This window comes from Chiloscyllium plagiosum, chromosome 17 (genome assembly GCF_004010195.1).
Source record: "Chiloscyllium plagiosum isolate BGI_BamShark_2017 chromosome 17, ASM401019v2, whole genome shotgun sequence".
Lineage (NCBI taxonomy): Eukaryota > Metazoa > Chordata > Chondrichthyes > Orectolobiformes > Hemiscylliidae > Chiloscyllium > Chiloscyllium plagiosum.
In genome coordinates this window covers 39,140,396-39,150,768 of record NC_057726.1, presented here as the reverse complement: position 1 = coordinate 39,150,768, position 10,373 = coordinate 39,140,396, and positions in this window count along the sequence as shown.

The following is a 10,373-nucleotide window of genomic DNA, read 5'->3' as shown; positions in this document are numbered from 1 at the left end:
GAGATGCTTTGGAGGGCATCTTTAACCACGTGGGAAGGGAAATTGCGGTTTCTAAGGAAGGAGGCCATCTGGTGTGTTCTGTGGTGGAACTGGTCCTCCTGGGAGCAGATACGGCAGAGGCGGAGGAATTGGGAATATGGGATGGCATTTTTGCAAGAGGTAGGGTGGGAAGAGGTGTAATCCAGGTAGCTGTGGGAGTCGGTGGGTTTGTAAAAATTGTCAGTGTCAAGTCGGTCGTCATTAATGGAGATGGAGAGGTCCAGGAAGGGGAGGGAGGTGTCAGAGATGGTCCAGGTAAATTTAAGGTCAGGGTGGAATGTGTTGGTGAAGTTGTCTAACGCGTCTTATGCCCATCAAGTATCTTAACCTAATCTAGTCCCATTTGCCAGCACCTGGTTCATATCTCTCTAAACTCTTCCTATTCATATATCCATCCAGATGCCTTTTAAATGTTGCAATTGTACCAGCCTCCACCGCTTCCTCTGGCAGCTCATTGCATACACGTACCACCCGCTGCTTGATATAAGTGACCTAAGGGACAACTTATTTTATCTTTTCCCTCTCATCTTAAATAAACCTATGCCCTCTAGTTCTGGACTCCCCACCCCAGGGAAAAGACATTGTTTTTTTTTATCCATGCTTCTCATAATTTTGTAAACCTATATAAGGTCACCCCTCAGCCTTTGATGCTCCAGTGAAAACAGTCCCAGCCTATTCAGCCTCTCCCGATAGTTCAAATCCTCCAACACTGGCAACATCTTTGTAAACCTTCTCTGAACCGTTTCAAGTTTCACAAAATCCTTCCAATAGGAAGGAGACTAGAATTGCATGCAATATTCCAAAATTGGCCAAACCAATGTCCAGTGAACACAAGCCTAGAGCACTTTGCTGGAGCATTCAAAGTGGATGTAAATGCTGTTCGTAATTACATTTTAAAGATGCTGAGATGAGAATATTGCTGAGCAGAGCTGGGAGGCCAGGATTCACTACCCTCCTCTGTTAATATTTTCCAAAAAAAGGGGGGGAAAAAAGTCAGTTATTGAGACATACTGGTCCCACACATCTTGAGTACTTTATAATAGGTTAGGAGAAAGTAGGGTCTGTAGATGCTGGAGATCAGAGTCAAGAGTGCGGTGCTGGAAAAGCACAGCAGTTCAGGCAGCATCTGAGGAGCAGGAGAATTGACGTTTCAGGCATAAGCCCTTCGTCGGGAATGGTACTCAGGAATAGCTGTGAGCCAGAACACTGCCAGAAGTGGTAATGCCAGTACCTCTGAGCCAGGAATGCCAGGTTCAAATCCCATTCCTGAGGAAGGGCTTTTGCTCAAAACGTTGATTCACCTCCTCAGATGCAGCCTGATCTGCTTGTTTTTCCAGCACCAGACTTTTGACTACTTTATAATGGATAACCAATATGACCAGCACATTCACTTCCAAGTATTATTTGTGATTCGGAGATGCCGGTGTTGGACTGGGGTGTACAAAGTTAAAAATCACACAACACCAGGTTATAGTCCAACAGGTTTAATTGGTGCTTCCAATTAAACCTGTTGGACTATAACCTGGTGTTGTGTGATTTTTAACAAAGTATTATTTGGTTTGTCCTACTGGGCTTTGGACAGGTTGGATAAAAAGTGTGCGTAAAGAGCTTGGGTAGGGCTCGTGTGGCACAGTTCTGAGCGAGAACATTACCAAAAGTTGTAATGTCTCTACCTTTGAGCTAGGAGTGCCAGGTTCAAGTCCCACCTACTGTACACCTGAATCACATTTTTACATGTCTTGCTGTTTGATTTTAGTAATATCTATAAAATCATTGGGGATGTCCTGGGTGAATCATGAGCATCTATCTCACCCAACCACATAATATGTGGTTATTCATTAAAGGTGATGCAGTAAAGATTAGGTGAATTGTTCCAGGATATGAGGAACATCAGTTAGGCTGACAGATTGGAGAAGTTGGCTGATAGAAGTATTCGAATTCAGGAGGGTTCTTGGCTGTGGCTCCAGAACAGAGGGAGAAACTGATCTCCTTAATGAAAAGATTGTGTATCAGAGGGCACAGATATAAAATAATTGACAAAAAGAAAACGGTAATACAAGGGAAACCTTTTTCATGCCTAGAGTAGTTAGGAATTGGAAAGCACTGCTCCTAAGTATAGTAGTGTGTACATTATTGTCTTTTAATGGCTTTGGAAGGAGTTTTCTCCCAGCCCAGGCCAGGTAAAGTGGTTCAACAGCCTGGAATTGTGGTACAGGCCTGATGCCTGGCGTGCCGGTCTCCCGGTGTGGTGGTCTCCCAGTGGGAGGGTCTTCTCTTGGAGTGGCATTCTTAGCCTGTATTGGCGTTCTTGTCCTGGTGTGGAGGTCTTATCAAGTCATGGAGGTTTTCTGCCGTGGCTTCCAGATACTCCAGCAGCCCAGTGTGAAGGTCTAGTCCCAGCAGGGAGGTTTCATCTTGGCATGGAAGTCTCGTCCTTGCTTTGGAGGCAGCTTCTGGTCTTGACCTAGCGTGGAGGTCTTGTCTTGGCATGGCAGTCTCAGCCTGGCGTGGTGCTTTTGGCCCAGTTTTACCAGCGTAGCTCCATACTCATGAGTTGTTAATTGAACTGTGATGATTTCATTCTTCTTTATGATTTCATTAATTTAGGCACCGTAGTATGGTTACTTATGAAACGTTTCACTTATTGTAAAAATACACGTGACAGTAAATTGCTAGTCTATTTGAGGCAGTGCTATTTGAGGCAGTGCTAATTGAGACAGTCAAAAGCTAAATGGATCATTATCTCAAAAGGAAATATCTGCAGAGAATAGTGGAGTGCCACACAGATCAGTGCTGAGTCCACTACTTTTCATAAATTATATAAATGATTTGGATGTGAGTATAAGACTTATTGTTAGTAAGTTTGCAGATGACACCAAAATTGGAGGTATAGTGGACAGCGAAGAAGGTAACCTTAGATTACAATGGGATCTTGATCAGATGGGCTAATGGGCTGAGAAGTGGCAAATGGAGTATAATTTAGATAAATGTGAGGTGCTGCATTTTGGGAAAGCAAATCTTAGCAGGACTTAATGGTAAGGTCCTAGGGAGTGTTGCTGAACAAAGAGACCTTGGAGTGCAGGTTCAAAGCTCCTTGAAAGTGGAGTCGCAGGTAGATAGGATAGTGAAGAAGGCTTTGGTATGCTTTCCTTTATTGGTCAGGGTATTGAGTACAGGAGTTGGGAGGTCATGTTGCGTCTGTATAGGACATTGGTTAGGCCACTGTTGGAATGTTGCGTGCAAGGGGGTGGGGGTCCAGAACTAGAGGGCATAGGTTGAGGGTGAGAGGGGAAGATCTAAGGGAAGCTTTTTCACACAGATGGTGGTACGTGTATAGGATAAGCTGCCAGAGAAAGTGATGGAGGCTATACAATTGCAACATTTAAAAGGCATCTAGAAATCCCTCATCTGTTTTAAATTTGTGACTCTGTTTCTAAGATTATGCCTTCTAAGGAGTCCTAGGTTCTCCCATTAGGAGAACCAACCTTTACAAATCGAGACCTTAAGAATCTGGTATGCCTCTCATTCATCTCTATTCCAACAAATACAGGCCCAATCAACTCAAACTCTCCTCATAATTTGGCCCATTGTGTTTGTGCTAGCTCTCTGGAAGAACAATACACTAATATCATCCCCTGCCTATTAGAGTCATAGAGATGTATAGCGCGGAAACAGACCCTTGGGTCCAAATTGTCAGTGCCGACCAGATATCCCAACCCAATCTAGTCCCATCTGCCAGCACCCGGCCCATATCCCTCCCAACCCTTCCTATTCATACCCATCCAAATGCCTCTTAAATGTTGCAATTGTACCAGCCTCCACCAGTACCTCTGGCAGCTCATTCCATACATGTACCACCCTCTGCGTGAAAATGTTGCCCCTTAGGTCTCTTTTATGTCTTTCCCCTTTCACCCTAAACCTATGCCCTCTAGTTCTGGACTCCCCGATCCCGGGGAAAAGACTTTGCCTATTTATTCTATCCATGCCGCTCATAATTTTGTAAACCTGTATAAGATCACCCCTCAGCCTCCGATGCTCCAGGGAAAACAGCCCCAGCCTGTTCAGCCTCTTCCTATAGCTCAAATCGTCCAACCCTGACAACATGCTTGTAAATCTTTTCTGAACCCTTTCAAGATTCACAACATCTTTCTGATAGGAAGGAGACCAGAATTGCATGCAATATTCCAACAGTGGCCTAACCAATGTCCTGTACAGCTGCAACATGACCTCTCAACTCCTGTACTTAACACTGACCAATAAAAGAAAGCTTACCAAATGCCGCCTTCACTATCCTATCTACCTGCAACTCCACTTTCAAGGAGCTATGAATCTGTACTCCAAGGTCTCTTTGTTCAGCGACACTCCCTAGGATCTTACCATTAAGTGTATAAATCCTGCTAAGATTTACTTTCCCAAAATGCAGCACCTCGCATTTATCTGAATTAAACTCCATCTGCCACTTCTCGGCCCATTGGCCCATCTGGTCCAGATCCTGTTGTAATCTGAGGTAACCCTCTTCGCTGTCCACAACACCTCCAATTTTGGTGTCATCTGCAAACTTACTAACTGTACCTCTTATGCTCGCATCAAATTCATTTATATAAATGTCATAAAGTGGAGGACTCAGCATCGATCCTTGAGGCACGCCACTGGTCACAAGCCTCCAGTCTGAAAAACAACCCTCACATCTACTTCTCTGCCCTCATCAATCTTCTTTGTTACTTCTTCAAAAAACTCAATCAAGTTTGTGAGACATGATTTCCCACGCACAAAGCCATGTTGACCATCCCTAATCATTCCTTGCCTTTCCAATACATGTACATCCTGTCCATCAGGATTCCCTCCAACAACTTGCCCCCCACCGACATCAAGCTTACTCGTCTATAGTTCCCTGGTTTGTCCTTACTATCCTTCTTAAAGAGTGGCATCACGTTAGCCAACCTCCAGTCTTCTGGCACCTCACCTGTGACTATCGATGATACAAATATCTCAGCAAGAGGCCCAGCAATCACTTCTCTAGCTTCCCACAGAGTTCTCAGTACACCTGATCAGGTCCTAGGGATTTACCCACCTTTACCCATTTCAAGACATCCAGCACTTCCTCCTCTGTAATCTGGACATTTTGCAAGATGTAACCATCTATTTCCCTACAGTCTGTATCTTCCCTATCCTTTTCCACATCTCCCCCATTTTCTGTGGCTCCACACAAAGTTCGCCTTGCTGATTTATTACTACAATACTGTACAAATCATTGAAGTAAAAGCTTTAGAAAAAACAAAAATTAGGGTGAAACTTTTTCTGAATATACTGACATTTACAACTTGTGACTTTTAAATTAGCTGTCTGCATAACATAGAACAGTGATTACAGGAAAGCATAACACTACTGCGAAGTTCCAACTCTTTCTGTTTCTTTTTCAGAACATTGTACATTCTGGCAATCAGCAAAAAAGGCAGAAATCCAGGAAATACTTAATAGATCGTGTAGCATCTGTCAAGTGAGAAATAATATTATCAATTCAGGTTGACATTTAACAGGAAACCAATTTTAAGCAAATACAGAGCAGAAGAATTGGTTAGTAACAAAAGGGAAGGTTTGTGATAAAACTGGAAGGCCGGAGAGATTAAATGAGAAAAGAAATAATGGTGCAAGGCAAAAGAAAGTGTAAGTGGGAGATATAAAATATTAAAATGGATCTGGAGAGATGCAAACAACAACAGTAGAATCTGTATCAACGAGTGCTGCATGACAAAATGGGATGATCATAATTGCAAATTGTTGCAAACTGTCCTGATGTGTGTAAGACGAACTATGTCCCTTTTTCAGCAAACTCATGACCTCAAACTGTTGAACTCATTGTTAAGTCAAAAGGATGTGAAGTACCTATTTGAACCGAGGTGTTACTCATTGAGTTTCAATGAGACAATGCAGGAACTTGAGAAAAACTGGATTGGAGAAAAGGATGGGGAATTAAAGTGATAGTTGACCAGAGGCTTGGAGATGAAACAAAGGTTCCTCAGAGCAATTGGCCTGATTCCAAGATGGCGGCAGGGTAGCAAGGCTGTGTGCAGCCTCTTGCTGGGTGCTCATCCACTCCCATCTGCTTTCTTTCTTTTTTTAACTTCTTTCTCTTTTGTTTCTTTTTCCATACATCTTTATTTCTTTGGTGCATTGATTGGTGGCATCAGCACAGTAGTGAGAGCAGACTATGCACGGATTGGCAGCAGCTTCCTGGCAGCTGGAGGTAGACATGGCACTTCCAGGCAATTGGAGGTGACAGCAGAGGCAACAAGAACTCCCTCTTGGCGTTCAGGGCTAGAAGCAGTGGCAGCAAAGCCCCTCCAGTGATCAGAGGCAGTGGCGGCAGGAGCAGCAGCAGACTCTTCAAGGTGGCAGTGCCGACAAGGCAACATCTCAAAGGAGGGTGGCCAGAGCAGGACTCTTGGAGCTGTGCTGCTCTGGCTCCGCAGCAGAGCCAGGGACTCCTGGTTGTAGTTCGGCAAGAGTGGAGGCTCCTGGCATTGGCGAGGTGGTGGCTGCAGTCAAAGCAGGGTGGCATGCCCAGAGCAGGACTCTTGGCAGGGGCAGAGCCAGGAACTCCTGATGCAGCCACTGTCGGCTGGGAGCACAGACCCCTGGCTGTTGGTGAGGCAATGGTGGCAGCTGTTTGGGGGGCGGATGTGGGACCAGCATGGGACTTGAAAAGGTGTCAACAAGATGGGCTGAGTGACAAAAAAATGGCACTTAAAGCATGGCGACTCCTACAATGGTGAGTCCAGAGTAGATGGCGATGGAGGATGGGTGGTGGCGGAGTTGTCATGTGGCTGGTCAGCCAACTTAGGACTCATGGTGGAAGTGGCGAAACAAGGATAGATTCTGTTTCTGTTACATCTTTTTATTCTTAAACTATTCAACTAGATTGTGGCGCAGTTCAAGCTCTTCACTGTATGTAACTGAATTATTCATTGTCAAATGGAAGTGACAATAAATCATTCAAATTCAATAACCTACACCTGCTGTCCACAACGCAGAAGAAACAGGAGAGGGAAACATGAACTAAATGGTACAATTTTAAAAGCACAGAGAATCAATGAAACAAGAACAGAAATTGCTGGTGAAACTCAGCAAGTCTGGCAGCATCTGTGGGAAGAAAGCAGATTTTCACGTTTTAAGCATGGTGACTGTTAACCTGGAAGTGAAAGATCACAAATGAGTGAAGGTGGCAGGACAAGCTGTGAAGGCTGATTTTTTAAAAAAACGGGGTCGATAAAACATGGAGCTGGAAAGACCCTGGAAGTCAGGCAGCATCGGGAAAGCAGGAAAGTGGATGTGTCGAATTGGGACCCTTCATCAGGATGAGGGAGGAGGAAGGGAGCAGAGAAATAAATAAAGGGTGGATAGTTGGGTTGAGGGAAAAGGTAGCTGGGATGGTGATAGGTGGATACAGGTAGCAGGTTATTGTGATTGGTGAGTAGGAAGGATGCTGAAAATGTGTTGCTGGAAAAGCGCAGCAGGTCAGGCAGCATCCAAGGAGCAGGATAATCGACGTTTCAGGCATGAGCCCTTCTTCAGGAGCCCTTCGGGCTCATGCCCGAAATGTCGATTCTCCTGCTCCTTGGATGCTGCCTGATCTGCTGCACTTTTCCAGCAACACATTTTCAGCTCTGATCTCCAGCATCTGCAGTCCTCACTTTCTCCTCCGAGTAGGAAGGATGGAGTGGATAGGTGAGAAGGAAGGTGGACAGGTTAGGTCAGGTCAAGGAGGTGGAGAGGAGAGGGAAGGCTGACCATGGGATAAGGTTGGGGGGGTGGAGGGATTTTGAAGCTCGTGAATTCTATGTTAAGGTCATTGGGCTGTAAGCTCCTGAGGCAGACTATGAGTTGTTGTTCCTCCAGTGTGAGCGACATTATTTTGTCTGAGGAGGAGGTCCAGGATGGCCATGTCGCCAAGGGAATGGGAGGAGGAGTTGAAATAGCTGGCAACTGGAAGCTAGGGTTGGTTGCACCATACAGACCGCAGAAGTACACTTTGGATCTTTGAGTTAATTACTGGAAGCATTGAGCAAGAAATGAAGAAGTTGTGCAAAACACAGGTTTGAAAGTACATTTTGGAAAGATGCCAAGTTGAATTGAATCGAATTGAATTGAATTTCACGTGTACCAAGGCACAGTGAAAAGCTTTGTCTTGTGAGCAATACAGGCAGAGTTAAGTAGCATAGATAAGTAAATAATAAGTAAATAGCAGCAAAAACAAAAACACAGGTACAGGCGAATGTTAAGAGTTTGTGAGTCTATTCAGTAATCTAACAACAGTCGGGTAGAAACTGTTTCGAAACTGACTGGTGCATGTGTTCAGGCTTCTGCACCTTCTCCCCGATGGAAAAGGTTGTTGAAAAACATTGCTAGAGTGGGATTGATCTTTGAGAATGCTAGCGGCCTTTCCTTGACAGCGGATTCTATAGATGGAAGCTTGACCTTTGTGATTGTCCGGGCCGAGTTCACCACTCCCTGTAACTGTCTCCGATCTTGAATGATACCGTTGCCATATCAGACAGTTATACATGCAGACAGAATGCTCTCGATGGCGCACCTATAAAAGTTGGCAAGGCTATTCGCTTTCATGCCAAATTTCATTAGCTGCCTGAGGAAGAAGAAATGTTTTTGGACCTTTGTAACCAGTGCGTCCACATTTACGAGTATTGGGATTTCAGTTATGTGAAGAGACTAAAGTTGTTTTTGTTCGAATAAAAGGCCTGATCCTGTGCTATATTGCGTTATGTTTTATGTTATTAAAGACGTTTAACATGTTTTATATTGTTGTTCAAAATTAGGAACAGTTTGTTAGGTAAATAAGAAGAATACATTTACACAGCCAGATGCAAACAATTTTGGGTCTCTGAAGAAGACGTACACGACACGAAACATTAACTCTGTCTCTCTCTCTCCACAGATGCTACCAGAGTTACTGAGCTTCTCCGTATTCTCTCTGCTTGTAACAAATTTAATCATTGGACATTTACTTTATATCACAATTGTCATTTCAAAGAAAACACATTTATTCATTGAATAGTTGCTATTTACTAAACAGCTTTTGACTGAGGTTTTCCTTTTTAGTTAGTGCCCTCCATTGTTCAAACTAGCATAGCAACCAACAAAGTAAGTTCAATACTCTGACCAGTAAAGGAAAGCATACCAAACACCTTCTTCACTATCCTACCTGCAACTCCATTTTCAAGGAGTTATGAACGTGTACTTCAAGGTCTCTTTGTTCAGCAACACTCCCTAGGACCTTACCATTAAGTCTAAGTCCTGCTAAGGTTTGTTTTCCCAAAATGCGGCATCTCGCATTTATCTAAATTAAACTCCACCTGCCACTTCTCAGCCCATTATCTGATCAAGATCCCATTGTAATCTGAGGAAATATTCTTGGCTACCCACTACACCTCCAATTTTGATGTCATCAGCAAACTCACTAACTATACCTCTTATGCTCACATCCAAATCATTTATATAAATGACAAAAAATAATAGACTCAAGTTATTGTGACAAGCAAGAGCTCTTTGATAGCACTATTGATGATGCCTTCAATCAGACATTACCCGACCTAATTATTTCCAGAATTTTCTATTCCTGCTTTGTAACTGTCCATATTAGAAATTATCTGCAAGCTTCAACACCCAACAACTGTAAACTACAAGCAGATGACTCAATTTATTAAATTTAGATCGAGATAGTGACCACATTTAGTGTTAATGGACTAATTATAGAGTCATGGATCATTTATCTGGGGAATAATGGTTCAAATTGCTCCACAGAAGCTGGGGGAAATTTAAATTTGAAATTTAAAGCTCACTTCAGTTGTGGAATACATTAAATTGTTGGCTATTGTAAAAACACAGCTGATTCGTAAAGATGTACAGCATGGAAACAGACCCTTCGGTCCAACCCGTCCATGCCGACCAGATATCCCAACTCAATTTAGTCCCACCTGCCAGCACCCGTCCCAAATCCCTCCAAACTCTTCCTATTCATATACCCATCCAAATACCTTTTAAATGTTGCAATTGTACCAGCCTCCATCACTTCCTCTGGCAGCTCATTCTATATATGTACCACACCTCTGCATGAAAATGTTGCCCCTTAGGTCCCTTTTATATCTTTCCTCTTTCATCCTAAACCTATGCCTTCTAGTTCTGGACTCCCCCACCCCAGGGAAAAGACTTTGTCTATTTATCCTATCCATGCCCCTCATAATTTTGTAAACCTCTATAAGGTCACCCCTCAGCCTCTGACGCTCCAGGGAAAACAGCCCCAGCCTGTTCAGCCTCTCCCT